This window comes from Rhagoletis zephyria, unplaced genomic scaffold (genome assembly GCF_001687245.7).
Source record: "Rhagoletis zephyria isolate East Lansing unplaced genomic scaffold, Rhagoletis_zephyria_1.1 Rzeph_scaffold_00506, whole genome shotgun sequence".
In the NCBI taxonomy this organism is placed as follows: Eukaryota; Metazoa; Arthropoda; class Insecta; order Diptera; family Tephritidae; genus Rhagoletis; species Rhagoletis zephyria.
Window position 1 is genome coordinate 221530 of NW_016157590.1, and position 23884 is coordinate 245413.

At 38.3% G+C, this 23884-nt stretch overlaps 1 long non-coding RNA gene across 1 annotated transcript; it reads left to right on the forward strand.

Moving 5' to 3' along the window:
* Positions 1-1929: 1929 nt before the first annotated feature.
* On the forward strand, positions 1930-19643 carry LOC108360035 (uncharacterized). Its single transcript, XR_001847038.1, has 3 exons — positions 1930-1943; positions 11283-11286; positions 19474-19643. It is a non-coding gene; the product is annotated as an uncharacterized LOC108360035 (long non-coding RNA).
* The last annotated feature ends 4241 nt before the right edge of the window (positions 19644-23884 follow it).

Sequence of the window (23884 nt, forward strand, 5' to 3'; positions counted from 1 at the left end):
GCAAGTGTTCATGGTAGAGTACTGGAACTTGGTATGTACAAGACATAAAATAAATCGCATAGTCACGAAGAAAAATTGGGGCTATTGGAAAAAGGGGCGGAGCACCTCCCATACAAACTAAATTTTTTACAGTGCATATCTCTGGAAGTGTTCATGGTAGAGTACTCGAACATGGTATGGACATTTATGAAATCAATCCCATACTTTTAGAGAAAATTGCGGCTATTTTATAAGGGGCGTGGCGCCTGAAACGCACTAAAGCTATTACGTATCTTTGTATGCATATACACTTCTGCTAGGTTATTTAAGATAGCAATGGAAATATGCCTTCTGACAAGCACCAAACCGTAATATTAGAAGATAAATGCGTCACTGAAAATCATGAAGCAAAATATTTCAATACAAAAAATTAAGTTTGTGCGGGACAAAGTTCACCGGGTCTGCTAGTTTACATATAAAATTCAAAAAATTAAAATCATTTTTCACTTAAATTGCTTTCGTGAAATTGGCTGTAAAAATTATTTTCATAGCTTTAACGCGCATTACCAGCGTCAACTTGGAAGGTTTAGAAAAAAGCATTGTAGAATATTTTCCCAACATTGAATCTGAGGATTTCTTCAACTGGATAACAAACCCGTTTTCATGTAACCCGAAAAGTATACCTACTGAGTGAAAAATTAAGCTTTTGAAAACCTTCTGGACATCAGTGAAGACAGCGCTTTAATATTACTACGTATTTAATATTACTACGAAGGGAGCCAAGAGAGTTCTGGATGCAAGTGGATGCAGAAAACATTGCTGTTGGCAAGATTGCATTAACAATACTAGTGACTTTTAGGCCCTTATTATGAGTTGCATTTATTTTCGATCTTCGCTGGTTATCGAAAGTGGAATTCGTATTACGAGCTATGCAACCGTGTCGAAATTTTCGTTGAGTATCGAATTTTCTGTCGAACAGAATTTCGCTTTCGATGGTGTAGCGAAGTATTAGAAAATTTTGAAAAATTTGTGTTTGTTATTTTATGGCCTTATATCAATTATATTCAACAATTTTTATGAGCTTGAGGCCGTTTTTAGTGAAAACTTTATTGTGGAAAAGCAACAATAATTTGAAAAAATGGTAGAAGTGATAGCTATTTCGGAAATCACCACATTTCCCCATCAGGCTTCTTTCGGTAGGATTCGAACCGACGATCACCACTGACTCAGCCAGTTGCCTACGCACTGTGTTAACTTTGCCTTGTTAATTCTTGTTGCTTATTTCCACTATTTCACTTTGCTAAGCCAACTACAATCAAGCGCAGCTATTCCGCTGCAATTCACTTGATCATGTGGTTGTTGGTTTTGTTGGTTTTAAAATAAACAATTTTTGGTTTTAAAATAAACAATTGTTGGTCGGAAATAAACATATTCAGTCCTTACATCAAAGCTAAAGGAGCATAAAATTTGCAATGTGTTTTCTCGTTTTCGTAGACATTTGAAGAGTAGGGGTGCCGCGAAATTTTTTTAGCACAGCAAGGGTGCCAAGGGGAAAAAAGTTTGGGAACCCCTGCATTAGAGACTCAGTGCAAGCCATGATTCAATAATGAAAGGTTTTGTAAGAAAAACTTTCTCTCACTCTAATTTTATCAAAGACACTCCCACCCGTGATATAACAAAGAAGGTAGTTCCATTTAATGACATTCGTTGTTGCTGTTAACCATTTGAGTTTTAATAAAATTATGACATTTCATCAAATTCATGCTACCTGATGACTAGAAGAAATATTTTTTTAAGCAGAGGATTTTATCAGTACATTCAAAGGTGTGGAATATGATGCACTTGAAAATTATGCCGGCTACATAATTTCGAAAATGAGGTTGACGACTAGGTTTCAGAATGCATGAAGGAAGTGATCAAAATGATACATACATATCGTCGTTTAAAGTACAAAACCGCGTATCGTCGTTCTGCAAAACCGCGTAACTGATATTTTTTGCCAAAAATTTAATTTGCTCACACAAGCTCTTGGCTCAAGCCTTATGGTCTGATTATGCACACTTCGTATAACTTCGCATAAACGGTCAGGTTAAAATCTATTGAATGCATTTTGTGTGTATTCCATTACCCAGAAATTAGCAGAACTTGTAAAAAATTAGCCATCTGTTGAGTTTAGATTTTGCCTCACGTTTTCTTAAGTGACATTTCAATTGCAGTGGTACCAATAGCATTATTTTTTACAGAGATGCATGGAAAGCATATTAGGGGGATTCACGACTCTATCCATGTAATTTTGGGAACAAGTAAAAAATAGGGTCCGTTGAGCTAAAAAACTAAAAAGTGAGCATGGCCCGCCGCTTTTCTCTGATTTCAATAAAATAATTACATATCATTTTGGTGCAAATTCATAGGAGCGGTGCTAGGGAGGGTAAACGTGGAGCTTTCAATATTTTCAAAAGCTTATATTTTGAAAAGTTTTGAACCAATTCGCAAATAATGGATAGGGTTGGAAAGGTAATTAAACGTCCTTTGATTTCATATGTATATATAACATATATGTATATATAAATTATGGCAATAAAAATTTGTTTTTCTTAAAAAAAGTATATTAAAAGATATGCACAAAATAAGAAACAGCACAATCTTCGGTAATATCACTAAATATTAACTTTTTTTTCAAAATTTTAATTTTTTATTCAAATATCATTTTATATGTAATAAATTAATAAAATATAATATCAATACAGTTGTTTTATTTCGCTGTTGGCAGTTGTCCTCAAACCTAACTTTATAAAATTATATACCAAATAAAAGGTATTTTTATGCTCTTTCTAGTAAATATATTATTTAATACGTAATTAACTACAACGTATTTTTTTAAGAAAAACATACGTATTTTATTTACATATTTTACAGATATTGCATTGAAAATTATGTCAAACTGCAAAGAACTTTAGTGTCGACTTAATTTGGACTACAAATATACCCCATTAAAACGACTTAAATTAATTTTTCTGTAAACAAATCCATTTAACTGAAGAAACCAAAAATCAAAAAGTGTTTTTGTTCAGACGCCGTGAATAACCCTATTGCGTCGATGCTTAAGGTTGGTAGTACTGATAAATTTGGTTGCATGCGAAGCATAATCAGCCTTAAGTTTTGAAAAGTTGTGTTACGTTTAAGAAGTTGTGCGAAATTATGCGAAGAATACATAATCAGATCTTTATAATACTTATACTAAACAGAAATGCGATTGATTCGTAAATTGTGAACGATTTTGAAATACGAGTATTTTTACTCTCTAGAAAATAATTTATGCAACCTCACGACGATGTCGACCCCTTTGCGCAAAATTATCGTATGTTACAAAAACCAAATTTTACAGGAAAGTGTTTTTTGTATTTTTCTCTGCTTTGGCTAGCACCATCAACACCAAAGTTTAGATTTGCTGAGATAATCCAAAAATATAACTAAGCATACGATTTGTTTTGTAGTAAGGTCTCTACGTTCTAATTTCTTAGCACATATGATAATTTCGGCCACAAGAAAAAATCATTGTCACATACAATAAAATTTACAGTAAATTTTTGGGGTAGCTATTGGGATTTAAGCCGTAATAGTTTAACAGGTGATGCGTTATGGGTTGTAAACCCAAGTTGCATCAAAAAGTGAATTTCGTAAAAAATGTAACATACGATAATTTTGCGCAAAGGGGTCGATATATAAGAATTCAAAATTTGTGAAAGTGAATGGTGATACGCTAATCAAAAAGCCAAATTTTTTGCAAAATCTGATGAGAATTTTAAAAGTAAATTTGATTCAAAATATAAAAAGGTTTTATTTGGAAAGAACATTCTTTAGAATTAGATTTTTAAATCGCAAGATCGAATTCAAAATAAGAAAACGAAACCATAAAAGCATAATGCGAGCGTGGTTTTATTATAAAAAAAAATACTATTTAGGATGAAGTCTTCTTTAATAGTCTATATTTTATATATTTTTAAGAAAAATAGTGCGAGTGAAATATTATTACATTGGTATAAATATGGGAAGGAAAATACTCCGATTTATTGTTTTAATATTATCAAAGCGGCAAGGCTTTTGATAATACATACTCACAATTAATGAAACTTAAAAAAATTTTATTATTTGTCAAATGTTGTTTATTGAAACTACCTTCTTTTTTGTATCATGCTCCCACCCTACCATTAAAAACAAAAACAGTGATATTACTTTTCCAAATTTCCTTGGAAGTTTAAGGAACATTTTTGCTTTTTTAGTAGTGAAATTTTTACTTTTTAAATTTGAAGAAATGTTTGTTCTACATTCGCTGGCGACAACCAGACCAACTGTGTGAGATTCGTTGGGCTACAGCAATTCAATGTAGGATAAAGAGACGAAATTTCCTTATATAATAATTGAAACACGCGTTCTTTTGTGTGAAATTCAATGTTAAAATATATATAGCTTTATTGAGTGTATAGAAGCGTAAGTAAAGTGTACCGACAAGGCGCAGGAGAATGAACGACTGAAAACTTAAAGCATAGCGACGATGCAATGAAGTTAACTAAATAAGTACATAGAAAGCATTTCATGTATGTATAAGAGAAAACTCTCATTAACTTCTAATGCGAGTTACCACAACTATCCCCCCTCTTTGTTTTTAGTCGTTCAATCTTTACAAGTGTGTAATTCATTGCTTATTAAATAGTTGTACTTCTTAGATTATACTTATGTTTTCTAAAAGCTTCATGGTTTTCGTTAATTTTAGATTTTCATTTTGCCTATTTCTATTAGCATTGTCCTCTACAATTTTAGACTCATCGGCTATTTCATGGTCATTTGTTAGTTGCAGCTTTTCTGTATTTTTTAATGTAGTTGGGAAATAGCCCCTTCCATTAGAATCTATTTTATTTCCATCGGCGATATTGAGCATTTGATTCGAATGCCTTTTCGAAATTTTATTTTTCGCCTCTATCTGGAACACGTTTGTCTGCCAATTTTTCGTATTATTTTCCCCCTCATCCAAGAAACACGCCCGGGAACTGAGTAATCCTTCGTTAAAACTAATTCGTTGACTTCAAAAACATAATTCTTTTTCCCCTTATAATAGAATTTTTGACCATTTTGATTTTTCTTAACATTTCCATCTTCGTGTTTTAACTCTATATTACAAGTATTTTTCTTTGGATTTCCTAAGTCGAATCTATTTCGTAACTGCCTACCAAACTTCAATTCTGCAGGAGACAAACCTTTTGTGATGTGCTTTGTATTGCGGTAGTCGAAAAGATATCGGGTTAATGCTTCGCTGAATTGTAAGCAACTTTTCCTGAACAAAATTCTCTTTAATAAATTTTTTATACTTTTTACCATGTTTTCCGCCTGGCCGTTTGTAGCCGGGTAGCCTACAGGTGTTGTGACGTGCTTTATGCCGTTATTCGCTAAAAAATCTTGAAACTCTTTGGACACAAACGCTGTGCCATTGTCCGAAACAACCATTCGTGGTAGACCAAAGCGAGCAAAAATTTCTCGTAGTTTTGCTATTGTATTGCTACTAGTTGTGTTAGTGCCCATATCTACACATTCAACCCACTTGCTATCTACCACTACCAAACACCAACGACTCATCATCGGTCCAAAAGAATCAATATGTATTCTATCCCAAGGCGTTTGTGGCCAGTGCCAAGGTATCAACTTTTGCTTAGGCNGTCCGAAACAACCATTCGTGGTAGACCAAAGCGAGCAAAAATTTCTCGTAGTTTTGCTATTGTATTGCTACTAGTTGTGTTAGTGCCCATATCTACACATTCAACCCACTTGCTATCTACCACTACCAAACACCAACGACTCATCATCGGTCCAAAAGAATCAATATGTATTCTATCCCAAGGCGTTTGTGGCCAGTGCCAAGGTATCAACTTTTGCTTAGGCGGATTTGGACGTGTCATGAGGCAACTAGGGCATGCTTTAATCTCGTTTTCAATGTCGACAGTTTGACATGGCCACCAACAACACCCTCTGGCTATTGACTTGGTTTTGCTTATACCCATGTGGGAACTGTGCAAATACTTCACCATGCCATTTTGTAGCGAGTTAGGAACTATAATCCTGTAACCCCAATACAAACACCCGTTTTCCTCAGAAAGTTCAAACCTACGCAAAAAATATGGTTTTAATTCTACTTCACTGCATTTATTGTGTTCTTTAACCTTTTTCAAGACTGGATCCGACATTGTTTCCTTTTAGATGACGTTAAAGTCTAAAAGTGGAATATTTCGTTCAGAAACATAATTCATGTAAACGCCATTTTGGATTTCTTGCAGCATAAAATTTTCACAAACGTCTTCACTGGGAAACCTTGAAAATAAATCAGCAACATCTGCCTCAGATTTAACATGATTTATAGTGAAATCGTATGCTGATAGTGTCAGGGCTATTCTTTGTAACCTATTGGCAGCAGTCTGTGGAATACCCTTTTTAGGACCTAAAATGTAGTGTAGAGGTTTGTTATCAGTCACTAGATCAAAAGATCTACCATACAAATAGTGGTGAAACTTTTTCACTCCAAACAGGATTGCTGCTGCTTCTTTGTCCAACTGCGAATACCTTTATTCATTGTTTGACAACTTCCTAGACGCGTACTCAATCGGCCGTTCATTTCCACTAGGGTCAATTTGCGACAAAACCACGCCTAATCCGATAGGGCTTGCGTCGACAGTAAGTCTTGTCCTTCAATTCGAACTAAAATGACCCAGAAACCTGTCTGATTTTAAGGCTTCCTTTAGACTACTAATAGCGTTGGAGCATTCTGGTGTCCAAACAAATTTTTTGTTATTTTTTAGCAAATCATATAACGGACTAGCANACAATGAAGAGTTTAAAAATGAACACTTTTCTTTTGCCAGTTTAAACCCCGACTCCTGCAAAATAGTTAACACCTTTTCTAGCCGTTGTACGTGAACCTTTCTACAGGGGGCGGTAATCAAGATGTCGTCTAAGAAGACAACTACACCTTCTAGCCCTGACAAGAGAGTATCCATAATTCTTTGAAACAACGCTGGTGCCGATGCAAGTCCATATATTAATCGCTTATATTGGTATAAGCCCTTGCACGTAGAAATTGTTGTCAACGGTCTCGAAGATGGTTTCAATTCTATTTGCTGATAAGCCATAGACAAGTGAAGCTTTGTAAATTCTTCCCCTCCATACCNATGCAAGTCCATATATTAATCGCTTATATTGGTATAAGCCCTTGCACGTAGAAATTGTTGTCAACGGTCTCGAAGATGGTTTCAATTCTATTTGCTGATACGCCATAGACAAGTCAAGCTTTGTGAATTCTTCCCCTCCATACAATTTCGAAAACAAATCCTCGATGCGGGGTAGAGGATACTTTTCGACCTTAAGGTGAGGATTGAGGGTGACCTTAAAGTCGCCACAAATTCTTACATCGCCTGTCTTTTTTAAAACTGGCACTATTGGGGTGCCCCATTCGCAATATTCCACCGGTTCTAATACATCAAGCTTAACAAGCTTTGTAATTTCCTTGTCAACTTTGTCTCTGATTGCTAGGGGGATGANATTTTTTGTTATTTTTTAGCAAATCATATAACGGACTAGCAATAGTTGACATGTTAGGGATGAATTTCCTATAAAAATTTACTACTCCCAAAAACGCTTGAGTTTCCTTAACGATTGACGGATTGCCCATACTTTCAATTGCTTCNTGTTAGGGATGAATTTCCTATAAAAATTTACTACTCCCAAAAACGCTTGAGTTTCCTTAACGTTTGACGGGTTGCCCATACCTTCAATTGCTTTAACCTTTTCAGGATTCGTATGTAATCCCTTTTGGTCAATAATGTGGCCCAGGTAGCACAATGAAGAGTTTAAAAATTAACACCTTTCTTTTGCCAATTTAAACCCTGACTCCTGCAAAATAGTTAACACCTTTTCTAGCCGTTGTACGAGAACCTTTCTACAGGGGGCGGTAAGAAGACAACTATACCTTCTAGCCCTGACAAGAGAGTATCCATAATTCTTTGAAACAACGCTGGTGCCGATGCAAGTCCATATATTAATCGCTTATATTGGTATAAGCCCTTGCACGTAGAAATTGTTGTCAACGGTCTCGAAGATGGTTTCAATTCTATTTGCTGATACGCCATAGACAAGTCAAGCTTTGTGAATTCTTCCCCTCCATACAATTTCGAAAACAAATCCTCGATGCGGGGTAGAGGATACTTTTCGACCTTAAGGTGAGGATTGAGGGTGACCTTAAAGTCGCCACAAATTCTTACATCGCCTGTCTTTTTTAAAACTGGCACTATTGGGGTGCCCCATTCGCAATATTCCACCGGTTCTAATACATCAAGCTTAACAAGCTTTGTAATTTCCTTGTCAACTTTGTCTCTGATTGCTAGGGGGATGAGGCGAGGTTTAAAAAACTTGGGAGTTGTACCTTTTTCTAATGCAAGCTCAACTTGTTGCTTTTTGAAACACCCTAGTGTACCGTCAAACAAAGAGTGAAACTTTTTAAACACATTGTCCGCAATATTATTTTGCTTTGATAAAAAGTTAACGTTTTGAATACTAATGCCGAATTGGTTCACAAAATTTCTTCCTAACAAGGGCGGACCACCGTTCTCTATTACCACAACCGATAGCAACTTACACGAGCCATTAAATTTCACTAGCATGTCACATACACCATTAGGCTTAATTCGAGTACCATTATACGCTTTAAAAATTATATTCGTCTTTTTAAGGTCTGCGGTTTTAAAATATTTACGAAAAGTAGCCAAAGAAATCGCACTGTATTCCGACCCAGTGTCCAACTGCATATTTAAGCGAATATTATTTAAAAGCACATCAAAACAAATCGGACCCTGCTTATTACATGAAATATTAAATCCGATTCTGTCATAAAATTAATTCTGCCTTCTTTGCACATTCTCCTAATATGCCCTCTTCGCTAACATGTATAACAGTTATAATTTTTAAATTTACAAACACTAGCGCTGTGGTCCGCGCTCCCACACACTCTGCATTGATACTCCTAGTTCTGCCGCCTCCGTTGCTGTTGACGCTGGGCACTGCTCTGCTTTGCATTGTCACCGTCCGCTTTGCGCTGTTTTTTCGAGTCTTCACTTCTCCGCTTGACCTTCGACTGACGTTTCCAGTTTCACCTCGTACTGCTGCCAAATATAATCTGTTGCGTTAGCGATGCTTATTGCTTTTTCCAAAGTTAAGGTATTTTCCTTTTCTAGGAATATTTTGTCTTTGGCTGGACCAGCCTCCAACCCCATGATAAATTTGCCGCGAATCGCCATTTCCAGATGATTGCAAAAGAACATCCTACCGCTAGTGATCGAACTCTTGCCGCCCAGTCGTGTATTGATTCCGTTGACTTTTTATTAGACTGATAAAACTTAAATCGCTCTGCAAATTCTGACGCGGCTGGCTTAAAATGAGACGACATAGCTACAATGCACTGGCTATATGTAACTGCCACACCATCAAGGCTTAGTGGATTCATAATATTTTTTTAAAAGCACGTAGGCCTTTTCCGACAGAGCATTCAGAAAAATTGCTTTTTTTTGCTTCTCATCTTCAATGCGATGAAAAATTGGTCGAGTTGACTCTGGAAAACATTCCACATATTTTCCTTGAAATCGAACCGCGGTACACTTCCAAAAATCGACGTCGCCAATTGTAATAATTGAAACACGCGTTCCTTTGTGTGAAATTCAATGTTAAAATATATATAGCTTTATTGAGTGTATAGAAGCGTAAGTAAAGTGTACCGACAAGGTGCAGGAGAATGAACGACTGAAAATTAAAAGCATAGCGACGGTGCATTGAAGTTAACTAAATAAGAACATAGAAAGCATTTCATGTACGTATAAGAGAAAACTCATTAACTTCTAATGCGAGTAACCACACCTTAAATGCCGAATATGTTGTTGTATTTGTTGACATTCGTAGATACCTACCCTGCAAGAAAGATACTGGCCAAATGATTAGTAAAATGACCTGGAGACATGACTGAAACTTTCCGTATTTTTCCCATAACATTCTTAAGGGCATCGGTACATTGTGTGATCGTTTCTTTCTTTATGTTCCCGTACGTGTGACTTTACATCTCGCTCTCCATGTCTTGTGCGCTTAGCTAAATGTATAGCTGCACTGCTTGCACCCGTCACTGTTACTCTGGTTTTTACTAGTCAAATGACCAAATTTTTTCTTAAGGAATTTACTTGTTTTATGACCGTCATTTTATCTGCATAAGACCGCCATTTTTACGTTATAATGATCATCACTTTGCGGTTATAACGACCGTCATTTTACGACCATAATTACCGTCATTTTACGGGCATAATGACCATTATTTTACTGTTGAAATGATAGCCATTATACGGTTATAACAATCGTCATTTTATAGGCTTATTGGTCTTCGTTTTACGAGCTTTATTTCCATAATCGGTTATAATGACGGCATTTCACCACTATTTCTACTGCCATGCGACTGTTTGTTAAAGTCTCAATAAAACACATTTAGGATTTTTAATTGTGTTTTTTTATTTTATTGCGTTTATTTGTACTCAGTAAGTTAAAATGTATGTATTTAGGGTATTCACAAGATGCAGTAAGCGTCTTAATTAAAAAATTCCATTTTTAAAAATCATAGATTTATGCATACATATTTGTACGAACGAAATGCTGATCACAAAAACTGGGCTGGACCTGCACAATAAAAGACACATTAAATATACATAATTTTATAAAAAATTTTAACGCTATTTTTACTTACTTGTAAGTTTAAAACAAAGGCATACAATGCTTATTTTCCACCGCTGAAATCTTTATAAAAATGCTCGAACGCCGCATGAGGGTTGCCACGTTTTTTTGTAAAGTACACTTTTATCTGAAAGCGTTTTCTTCTCTCGAAATAATGTTGCATTTATTCTGCCCTGCGCCAGGTTTTCGTTTTCTTTTCTCAGGATCTTCACATGCATATTGCGTGCTCTCTCTTTAAAATATTGCATTCCGATAATGTTTTCATATAAGACGGTAACATATTTTTCGAGAAAAGAAAACGCCATTAGTAATTTCATACACACATATACACAAGAATATCGAGGGCTTATATTCAATACCCTCTGTCTGCATTTTTCACAAAAATGAGATTCTGATATAAAAATCCACCTAAGACTTAATTGACCTTGTATCACGCTTGACAGAAGAATTTACTTTTAAATTGCAAAGTCAGAATTAACATCATGATGACCGGCAAGACTCAGATGGGTTCTAACATCACAAAGTTGTTTTTGAATATAAGCCCTCGATATTCTTGTACATGCATCAACTGTAAATGGTACCGCAAAAATTTACTAGGCAAACAAACACACCAAAAAAATAGCTCAAACTGGACCATCCCTTCTCGAGCTATGCGCCAGCAGACATACGCAACTTTGGTATATACATATAAATGTTTATTTTTAATAACAATCAGGGGTTATATTCGATGTAAATAAGCTCGTTTAAATTAAATAATTAAATCACTATTATCCCCACCTTTTTGTGGAATTTAGCTACCGTTTTAGAAAAAGTGATTGAATTCTTCCCCTTTTTCTCCTGCTTCCAAAAACCATCCCTGTGGTTGGGAGTGTAAATTTTTAGAAAAAGGCTACATACAAACCCTTTCATTATTGAATCATGAGTGCAAGCTAAAATAAAAAATAAAAAGTAGTTATTTTTTTACTTTCCAATTTTAATTGTTTCGTTCAAGCAGAGGACTATCGAATTGTCGTAAGTTCAAAGTATCGGGATACATACGCCAAATGTCTTATGATTATAAAAAAGATTACATTTGTATGAGAATTTGTCGTGTGTGCCACATACGATAAATGTTTTATGATTAAAAAAAAAACACGCCAACAGTCTTTGCGACGGCGGCGTGGTCAACTTCAAAAAGAATCGGCGGCAGCGGCGACCATAAGGCAGATTCCATGAGCCATAAGGCAACTAATCTTATCATGTCATCTCGTCTGTATTATATATTGGCCATGGCAATTCAGATGATCATTCTATTTAATTCATTCTTCAATTAGTTGAATATTTAAGTATTGTTACTTCCAACTTGAATTAAAAAGGTTGAGTGCCTGGCGCTGATGGATGGGCGAACAGAAGAAGGTCTGAGGTATGTACATACATACACAAGTAATCCGTATTACTATTTAAATTTAAAGAAATAAAAAAATTGATAAAGATAAGTTACTGGAGTAATTTCTGTCGCCATTAATAAATTTTCGTAATAATCTTATCTACCGTTATGTTAAACTACGGAGTTCTTACGATTTTTTGCGGGTTGTAGATTGAAAACAAGGGTGGTCTACTTTTTACAACAGCATAACCCATCAACTTCCACCAGAATGGGCCCTTTTGACCCACTGTTAAAAAGGGCTTATAGATAATTAAAATTTCCACTAAAATATTAAGCGCCAAATATTTCTAAGGATAACCGACTGTAATGAAAAATAATACTAATTTTCACCAATTTCCTTTGCTACCACCAGCGGGTTCCGAGTTGAATACTTTCAGAGCTGGAGGGTCGGTGTCCATTCGAATGACATGGCCAAGCCATCGGAGCCGTTGTATTTTAATTCGCTGCACTATATCCATGTTGTTGTAAACCTCATACAGCTCATCGTTCTATCGTCTGCGGTACTCACCGTCGCCAACGCGTAAGGCGCATAAATCTTCCTCAAAATTTCTCTCTCGAATACTCCAAGAAGCGCCTCATCGGATGTTGTCCTGCTTCTGCGCCATATACCAGCACGGCATGATGAGTGACTTATAGAGTGTGGTTTTCGTACGTCGAGAGAGGACTTTACTCCTGAATTGCCTACTCAGTCCAAAGTAGCACTTGTTGGCAAGAGTGATTCTGCGTTGGAATCCCAAATAAATAAAATTCTCTACTTTTTCGAACTGTCAACAATGACGTGGGTGCCAAGGCGCGAATGTGCTGACTGATTGTTTCATGACAGGAGATACTTCGTCTTGTCCTCATTTACCACCAGACCCATTCGCTTTGCTTCCTTGGCCAACTTGGAAAAGGCAGAACTTCGGCATAAGACAACAATTTCACGCTCTTGTAGTAAATTGTTCCTGAGCGGTTCAGTATTGCAGCTCTTATTATCTTCTCCAACACCAGATTAAAGAAGTCACATCAAAGGGAGTCGCCCTGTCTGAAACCCCGTTAGGTCTCGAACGGCTCGGAGAGTTATTTCCCAATTCTGACGGAGCTGATGGTAAGTATTGCTCAACGTCATTTTACACAGCCGCATCAGTTTGGCGGGTATGCCAAATTCAGACATAACGGCATATAGCCATCTCCTTTTAGTGCTGTTGAAAGTAGCTTTAAAGTCGACAAATAGGTGGCGACTGTCGATCCTTTTCTCACTGGTCTTTTCTAAGATTTGGTTTATTGTGAATACCTGGTCTATGGTAGATTTTCCAGGCATAAAGAAACACTGATAAGGCCCAATCAGTTCAGTATTTCACACAATACGCTCGATAACCTTGTAACCTATGCTTAGAAGGTTGATCCGGCGGTAGTTGGCGCAAATGGCGGGGTCGCCATTTTTGTGGATTGGGCAGAGCACACTTAAATTCCAGTCGTCGGGCATGCGTTCATGTAACCATATTCTGCATAAGGGTTGATGCATGCACCTTATCAACTCCCCGCCACCGTACTTGAATAGCTCAGCTGGCAGGCTGTCAGCTCCAGCAGCTTTGCTGTTTTTCAGCCGCGTTATTGCTATTCGTACCTCGTCATAGTCAGGCGGAGGAAGATCGACTACGTCATCATTGACTAGGGGCTCGGGTTCTTATTCTCCCAACTTTCCGTGCTGCTATGATTTAGTAGGGGGAAAAGTGTTCCCTCCATAACTTAAGTACGCTTTGGACATTAGTTACTAGGTCGCCAGTATTGTTCTTACAGGAGTACGCCCCGGTCTTTAAAACTTCCGTAAGTCGCCTACCTCTCTGGTAAAATTTTCGGGCATTCTTCCTGTCGGCCAGCATATCAAGCCCTTTGCACTCACGTACTTCGGCCTCGCTCTTCTTATTGCGGCAAATACGTCTCGCTTCGCTCTACAGCTGCCTATAGCGGTCCCACATAGCGCGCGTTGGGCTCAATTGCAGCGTGGCCCTGTAGGCGGCATCTTTTTTCTCTGCAGCTTCCTAACACTCCTCATCGCACCAGTTGTTCTTTCGGGCTCGCTGAAATCCGACAACTTCTTCGGAGGGGTACTTAATGAGCGGGCAAAGAAGTTGCACAGCTCACATATGCCAGTTTGTTGAAGAGGTCTGTCTAAGAGCAGGTTTGAGAGTCGAGCAGCGAATGAATTGGCTGTCTGTTGTGATTGCAGCTTTTCGGCGTTAAGCTTTCCTTGCATATTTGGGCGCACATTTTTTACGCCACAGAGGTGGGTGCGTATCTTGGCTGCCACAAAATAGTAGTCTGAGTCGATGTTTGGGCCTCGGAGTGTACGTACGTCCAAACCACTGAAAGCATGCCTTCCGCCGATCACAACATGATCGATTTGGTTTCTCATTTTTCTATCCAGAGACAGCCACGTATCTTGATGAATCTTTTTATGCTTGAACCTAATTCTGCATACTACCATGTTTCGGGCCCCAGCGAAGTCGATCAGCCGCAGTCCGTTGTCGGACGTTTCGTCGTGGAGGCTGAATTTTGCGACGGTGGTTCCAAGGATCCCTTTCTTGCCCACCCTGGCGTTGAAGTCGCCAAGCACGATTTTAATATCGTGGCGGGCGCAGCGCTCGTACGTGCGCTCCAAGCGCTCATAGAAGAGATCCTTGGGTACCTTATCTTTCTCTTCCGTCGGGGCATGGGCGCAGATGAGCGAGATGTTGAAGAATCTCGCTTTGATGCGGATACCGAGGTCAGCGACAGTACTCGGCTACAACGACAGTGGAAGCTACATGTTATAGCGAACAGATTTCGATGATTTTATGGAATAGTTAGGTAAAAATAAAAAACGGTCATGTGCAAAATTTTAGTAACATAACTTCCGAACTGAGGGAGTTATTTGTAAAATAGTTAAGGACTTAATCAGATTTTCAAGTACCGTTATCTCGAAAACCGCAGTCAATCTGGGTTGCCATTGAATTTAGAACGCCCCAATTAAGTGAGCTAGACTTTCAAAATCGTTGCCCAAATTCACAACTTGCCCAGCGTAATTTGAACCCAACTTGTTCTTTCGTTTTCGGTTTAATTTTTATTTTATTTTAGTTATTTATTTATTGAAGTCATTTGACCTATATATTTATAAAGTATCGATCGGCTCCACATTGTGAGAAAAACGTGGTCAAAGTGTCAAAAAAACGTTTTTTTTTGCAATATTTGAGAAGCTCTAGCAAAAAACAAAAGCTGATACAACCTTCCACTAAGGGTTAAATTAAAGCCAGAACTTTCTTTTATTATCTCTGAAAATTCAATCCCTCCACCTTGACCCAATGGTCACTTATAGTCATGTATTGAACAATAACAATATACTGGAGTATTATGCTATTGAAGGAAGACAAATTTTGCCAAAATCAGTTTTTGCTGTTCAATAAAGGACTCTATGTGACCATAGGGCCAAGGTGCAGGGATGGTATTTTCAGGGATTTTATTCGAAAGTTCAAGCCTTAATTTAAGTCTAAGTGGGAAGGCTCTCTCACCTTTTGCTTTATTGCGGTAGGTACTCAAACTTCGCTAGAATCAGTTTAGCCGTTTAATAAATAACTATAAGTGACCATCAGATCGAGGTACAGCGACGCTATTTTCAGAGATAATGGTCGAGAGTTCTGGTTTTAATTTAAGCCTAAGTGGAAGGTGATAGTTTTGTTTCTTTGCTAGGGCATCTAAAAAAAACGCCGTTTTTTGATATTTTGACCTCGTTTTTCCTAAAATCTGGAACCAATTGAAACTTTATACTTACGGATTCGTTACACCATGCGACAAAAACAAAAAAATTTCAAAACACAAAAAAAACTGCGTTTTTAGTGTTGCCCTCTGGTGTCAGGATTTTTAAAAGGACTTTGAAATTTTAAAGATATGATTATTTCAAAAAATTATTTTTTTACTATAATTTACCTATAGTTTCGCGAATATATTAATTTTTTTGTGTGTAAAATTGACTGCCGCACGGTTTAATCAGCACAAAAAGGTTTATCAAAAGCAGTTTTAACAGTTTTCAATTTTGTTGGCCTGTGTAATCAAAGATTTTGATACAAAGTTTGTTTATTTGCAAAGCTTAAAATGTGTTTTTTTTTAATCAACAGGAAAATAAAAAAAGTACAAAAACAAAAACGTAAATAAAGAGACCTTCCAATACTCTTATAAAATGCAGTACAATTCCATTTGTAGCATCTTAAAAAGAGATCTCTCGTCATTTTCACTAAACTTAGTTTCCCATGGGAAAAGGGATGAAATATGCTATTAAGACAAACGGCGACGTCACAATGTGTTAAACAGTACCTTTTTTAAGGTACTACTTATTGAATTGAAATGTATTTTATAAGAGTATTGAAAGGTCTTGCTATTTACGTTGTTGTTTATGTAATTTCTTTTGATTATAAGAAACCACATTTTAAGCTTTAGGAAATTAACAAACTTTGTATCAAAAACTTTGACTAATTAATATCTATATCTAAAAGTTTCAATAGCAAATACTAAAAAAAGTTCAGGCGCACAGTGGTCGAAAAAGGCATGTTTTACGCGAAAAATGTATATTTTTAAACTGTGATAAATTAACTGGAGTAAGGCCATTCTTATTCAGAAATGTCCAGCGACCTCAAAGCTGGTTAGTATTTTTAATATTATGTGCTTGCTGAATCTATTTAATTCAACGAATTCGATCGTGGCTTGTTCTAACAGTTATGAATTGATAGCTTTCTTAACAATTTTTTTATGAACACTTTAAATTATAACAGTAATAGCTGGTTTAGTGTTACTTCTTAAAGATGAAAAATGATGATTTCATATGGAATATTACATAATAAAACTTTGTTGCCAAATTTATCTTAATAACGCGGATTATTGTTCAAGAAATATTTTTTCAAAAAGGTATAACTAATTTATAGGGCCGAGTAGGATCTTCATTCCTTTACTAAAAAGTAATGCAAGGGGTCCATTAAGAATGTATGAAAAGAATAGCCGCGCATACTCGCGCCAAAAAGAGTCGCGGTCATTTTTATTAAAAACGCGGCTTTTTCTTCAAGAAATATTTTCTTCAAAACGGTATAACTAATGAGTAGAGCAGAGTAGGATCTTCTTTCCTTTACCAAAAAGTAATGCAAGGGGTCCCTTAAGGATCTACGAAAAGAAAAGCCGCGCATACTCGCGCCAAAAAGAGTGGCGGCCACTTTTATTACACTAGACCAACTTTAGTAGTTGTTCCAAATAACATAAATTATATAAAACACTACGGATTAATGTAATTTTTCTATATTTAGCATCATATTATTTATAATATGTGTCTTGACAAACCTGAGGTTCTTAAGTTCGCTTATCGGCCGCTGTGGTGTAGTGGCCAGCAGTACGCGCTTCCAACGCCTGGGTTCAAACCCTGGTCAAAGCAACATCGCAAAAAAATGTAGAAAAAAGGTTTTATCTTAACAGCGGTCGTCCCTCGGCAGGCAATGGCAAACCTCAGAGTTTATTTCTGCCATGAAAACCAGCTTCTCATAAAAATACAATCGCCGTTCGGAGTCAGCGTAAAACTGTAGGTCCCTCCACTTTGTGTGATAACATCAAGGCGCACGCCACAAATCGGAGGAGAAGCTCGGCCAAACACTAACATATGTGTAAGCGCCAATCTATTATTATTATTATAAGTTCGCTTATTACAAATTTCAAACTAGTTTTAGAAAACTCAAAATTCAAAATCCAATATAGCGTCCGAGGTTTAATAAATTGTTGAATTTTTTTTTAAATATGCTATTTAGAGGTTTGCATTCATGGCAACTCCGAAAGCTGTTATCGGAAGTTATCATTAACGAATATTACGCCCTTCCTTACTGGACACATCTGTTATTCTTCTTATTCTATAGTGATAGTTTTGGAAATCACTAATTTAGTATAAAATAAAAAAAGGTTCTTAAAAAATTGTTTGGGCTGAACATATAGCAGGCGGCCGCAACTATCCCCCATTTATAAATATAATTATTGTAATTAATTCATAATTTGATCATAAATTCATTTTAAATATGTTCGATCAAATACAATAAATCAGTAATTTTGCTTAACAAATATATTGTGTTACTCAACTAAAAATGGCAGTTGATTTGACAGATTTCAACTGAAAAAGTTTGAATGTAATATAGAGCTCGAGAGCAGTGAGCCTTAAAACGTAGTACGTTTAATTCTTGGTTAATTTTCCTTATTTTTAGAGAAATTGCCAGCCCATTCGACAGCTGACAAATCTGAAGGTTTTAATTTCACGTAAAATTCGTGACTAGCGTGTCTAAAACCCTTACCAGTAGCATTTAAAAAACATTTCCTTATTATCATAAAAATTAACAGTCAATTTGGCAACTGTCAACTCTCAAAGATTTAATTTGACGTAAAACTCGTGATAAGCACGTTTAAAAACCTTATTAGTAAAATTTTTAAGAAGATTCTCTGATTTTTATAAAAATTGGCAGTCCTTTAGACAGCTGTCGACTGTCAAACTTTTAATTTGACATAAAATTCGTGACTATCGTACCTAAAAACCTAATAAGTGGTATTTTCAAAAATATTTTCTTATTTTTAGAGAAATTAGCAGTTGATTTGACAGCTGTCAACTGTCAAACTAAAAATTGTAAGGCATATTCAGATTTAGCATAACAAAAATACTACGACGATTCATTTTTATTATAATCGTCCCTTCTAATTTTTCGCGGAAAATATAGCTTCTCCTACCACTGTGAGGCGTACCAACTGATTGTAGTTTGGGAAGTATATTCCTATTCAGTGCCCCAAATTAGGTAAACAAATCCTTTAAAAATGTAATTTTCATATCGTAAAACAGCGTTATTTATACAAGTAGTAGTTCTTTCAAACGATATATTTCAATGTGCATACATCATTAAAATTGTGTACAAACTTTCTTAGGCGCCGAACACAAAGGCATACCCAATCATTAATAATATGTAACATACGACAAAATGCACGCGAAATATCTCAAAAACTAAGGGGGATATAAAAAAATGGATTGCAGAAATAAAAAGGGTTTGTCCAACTTAGTGAATCTGCATCAAAATCCAAAATCACATTCGACATCCGTTTTCTGAGGCGGCGATACATAACGTATTTGAGCTAAACAGCGATCACCGCCGCGCGTCCCTCGTATAAATTTGATGCTTTGTTCATTATTCTTGCTTTTGATGATATACATATGTTCATATATGAGGTTTTCTTTTAAATCAGTAAGTAAGATAACGCAAAACCGCGTACGTGAGGTTGCAATAATTATTTTGTAGAGAGTAAAAACACGCATATTTCGAAATTGTTCTCTCTTTTATAAAGGAATCGCTTTTCTGTCTAGTATATTTCAGCAGGAACGGATGAGGCTTGAGCCAAGAGCTTCGGTGAGCAAATCCAATTTTTCGCAAAAAATTTTAGTTAAACGGTTTTGCAGAACAACGATACACGGTTTTGTACTTTAAACGACGATATATGTTTATAAGGTTGAGCACTTTTCGTTTTGATCATTAACAATTTTATACATACCTCAAGTTAGTATGCATCTTACCGATTTAAAAGAAAATTTCATACACATACGTACATTCATATATCTATACAAATTAATATATATACATACATATTAGGGATGTTTCGAATGTCATTTTTTCACATTCGCTAATGCGATTTGCACCGATATGAGCTCGTCTTTCTTTAAGATAGGCTTTCAAATAAGCTTTAATTTAACATTTTTTAATGTCTCCAGATTCTACATCCGAGCCTTCGCTTTCGCTGGAGACTTTTCAAATTATTTCTAGGTTGCTTATAAAACTTTTAGCAGTACTTGTTGAAGGCTCATCAATGTTGCTTCATATTCTACTTAACCGTTTAGTGCCTAAATTCGTAAAATGATGCGAATCATTCGCATAATGAATGCGAATACAAATATTTGCAACATCCCTGATACATATGTATATATCTATGAGATTGTCTTTTAAATCTGTAAGATATACTTACATAAAATTTAAGTGTGTATAAAATTGCTAATGACAAAATCGAAAAGTACTCAAAATTGCAGACGTCATATAAGTAAAACTGAATTATTCCGAAATATAAATAAAGTGGTAGCACTTTACGCCATTCAGCATTTTAACATTTCAGTTCGGCAACACTATTTACTTGTTTTTTCATAACAAAATAAACAATCTTTTGTTGTAAAATTTATGTACTTTTTGTAAAAGTTTTTCAAATGAGGCATTTCATGTCACCGCGGCCACCTCTGTGCGCGACCTCTCAGGATTTGGATGAAAGTTGAAGAGATTGAAGGTCTAGGTGNATACGTGCAGCATATTTTGCCGATATGACGTAGGGTTGCCTATTTACACGGGGCTTAAATTTTAAGAAAACGTCACACATACCTTTCTTTAAAGTGCTGTATATTGGAAACCTTTTAACGAATCTTAATAAAAAAAAAATTATTTATTCCCCTTTTTTATTTTTTTTATTTTTTTTTTTTTTCGTAGGAGAGGGAAATGCTTTATGCACTGGCCGGGGGCGCTAGTCTCTATACTACCTTCCCCGAGTGTGGGACTCCCACCGAAGCGTGTTGGGCTACCCACTAAAACCCAAACTCCCATCGCCCGCGCAAAAATCCCGCATCTGGCACCGCAATTCTGCATGTCTTCAGATGCAGGAGCGCGCTGTTAGAGCCTTGGGGCTGCTCTTTTGTAGAGGCGTTTCATTCGGGTGTCCTCAGTAGACAACGTCCTCTCGTTTGCAGCGGAGTACGAATTTCACGTATCTCGCAACTGCGCTTCCCACTTTTCTGCGCTGGAGATCATTACCCCAACTATGTTGTCTCGGAGTTATGTCTCCTGTCTTTCTTCCAACACTCTGCGCGAAATCAAGAAGTGTTCGCAGGTGAAGAATGTGTGGTACACGTTATCTTCGACGTTTCCACAGTAGTGACAGAACGGTGAGTCCACCCTTCCCATTCTATGAAGATATTCTCGGAAGTAACCATGACCGGTGAGGAATTGCGTCAGGTAGAAATCGACTTCCCCATGTGGTCTGTTCAGCCATGTTTGAAGGTCGGCTATCAGGGAGTGCGTCCATCGACCTTTTGTGCTCGCGTTCCAGTTTTGTTGCCACTGCTGGATCAGTTGCTCGCGCGCCCTTGCCGCGGCAGCTGCTCGACCTATCTCGGTACTGAGGATTGTAAATCTCTTTTCGCTCGTAAGCAAGTAGCTCAATTGGCATGACGCCAGAAATAACTAGAACCGCGTCCGCGGACACTGTACGGTATGCAGAAGCAATGCGTAGTGCCCCTCTGCGCTGTACCGAAGACATTTGAATCCGGTATTTTTTGACTTTCAATGCGTCAGTCCATATTTCTGCCCCGTACAGGAGCACCGATTGGACCGCTGTCATCAGAAGCTTCCTGCGGCATGGCTTCGGGCCGCCCACGTTCGCCATCAGCCGGCTCAGGCCGCCGTGCTCTGCGCAGCTTTTCACATACTCCATGGATTGTGTTTCCAGAATGTGAGTTTGCTGTCAAGCTTCACCCCTAGGTATTTTGTAGACCTAGAAGTCGTCACGAGTTGAGGTCCGACCATTATATTTATAATTGTTGGGATCCGTTTCCTGGTGAGGAGCACGATCTCCGTTTTGGCTGTAGCCAATTGCAGACCGTGATCGCTCATCCATCCACTGACGTTGCGCATGACCTGGTTTAGCTTGAGCTGATGCTAGCTGGACATTTCTTGCTGTTATGACGGCGGCCACATCGTCCGCCAAGGTGACAAGGAAGGCGCTCTCCGGCATTTCCGTGCGCAACAGACTTCGTACGTGGCGTTCCAGAGGTCCGGGCCAAGTACAGACCCCTGTGCCCTCCGCCGGTTATACATCTCTTTCTCTGACCTTGTGTTGTGTCGTACAAAAGCCAACGGTCTCTGAAGTAGTCCCGGATCATATCTAGCAAGTATGTTGGAACCTTGAATGAACGTTCCAAGACCTCCAGCATGTCGTCCCATCATGCCGAGTTGAAGAAGTTCTTGACGTCCAGTGTGATAGTAGCACTATTGGCCGCGCCTGGTGGCAGGTTCTTCGGCCTTATGTACCGCCTCGACTACTTCGCCAATTGCTCCTATAGTTGAGTGTCCCTTCCTGAAGCCATGTTGTCGGGGTGAAAGGCCTCCCTCGCTTTCTATGGCTGACGCCAAGCGTATTTTGAGCAGACTCTCCATCATTTTGCCTGCTGTGTCTAGCATGCAGAGTGGCCGGAAGGATGAAGGAGAGTTTGGGTCCCCTTTGCCCTTGGGTATAAGCACCAGTCTCGCCTTCTTCCATTGGCTTGGGAAAACCCGGGCCCTAAGCTGATTGCCTCCGCTGGTATGCCATCTGGGCCTGGAGCCTTGCCGGCTTTCATGCTTCGCAGGGCTAGCTACAGCTCGTCTGTCGAAAAGAGGGTGCCTCGGCTTGGTCCTCGACGAACACTGTGTCGGCTCTTAGTGGGTGTGTGGGAAATAGCGCATCCACTATATTCTTAACTCGGGCTCATCCATCGCTTGCGATGATGTATGGAACCTTTTTCATCACTATTTTGTTCCCTGGCCCCAGGGATCGCGATCCACTTCGTCACATAGCGCTTTCATGCAGTTCCGTTTACTCTTCTGTATCTCGCCCCAGAGTGCTTTCTTAGCGCTTTTGTAGGCTGTGCTCTGGTCAGCGCCTCAGGTCTACCACGAGCGCGCGTTGCGGGTCTCCGCATTCTATGGCAGGCCCTTCGCAGCTCAGCAATTCGGTCATTCCACCAGTATACCTGCTTTTTACCTGACCATGCTCTCCTCTGTGGCATTGAGGCTTTGCATGCCCGGTGAATGCAGCGCATAGTTTCTTCGACCAGCTTAGTACAAGACTACCTGTTGTGGATCTCTCCCGTTGGGGTGAAATACCTTGGGAATCTGCTAGGAGTGACGTATCGAACTTGCGAACATCGACCCTAGACGGGTTCCATCCTGGTTTCCTGCGAGGGATACTACGTGTTTGCCCTCGCGTTATGTCAGTGACTTGGAAGGTGATGTAGTTGTGGTCGCTACCACTCAGGTCTTCCATCACTCTCCATCCGTCAGACCTTCGAAGAAGGCTTTCCTGAGACCAGGGTTATGTCAGGGATAGAGTATCCAAAACCCGGCTCTTCGATATGTAGGGGTCGTTCCGGTGTTGAGGATGGTTAGGCCAATGCGGGCTGCCATTTCAAGGACCAGTCTTCCCCTGGTGTTTGTTTGGGGCATACCCCATTCCACGCCTCTTGCGTTGAAATCTCCAGCAACAATTATGTGGCCGGTTATATCGCGCAATTCGTCTTCAAGGTCTTCGAGCTTTTCCCTGAAGACAAGGACTGTGTCGTTTGGAGACAGGTAGCAGCTCACCAGAGTGATTTGCGCCATTTTCACCCAGACGTAGCAGCGTCCGACCCCGCTGTCTCTGCGCGATGGTTGGGGTTAGCAATCCATATCGCGGCCGAGCCTGATTGGTCAACATGCCAGGTTTCCTTTGTTCTATAGGGTTCACTGATGATGAGAGCGTCTGCTCTTTGTTCAAGAAGCCATTGGTCCAGCAGGTCATCAGCTACCCTACTCCTGTTCATATTGCCTTGTATAAATT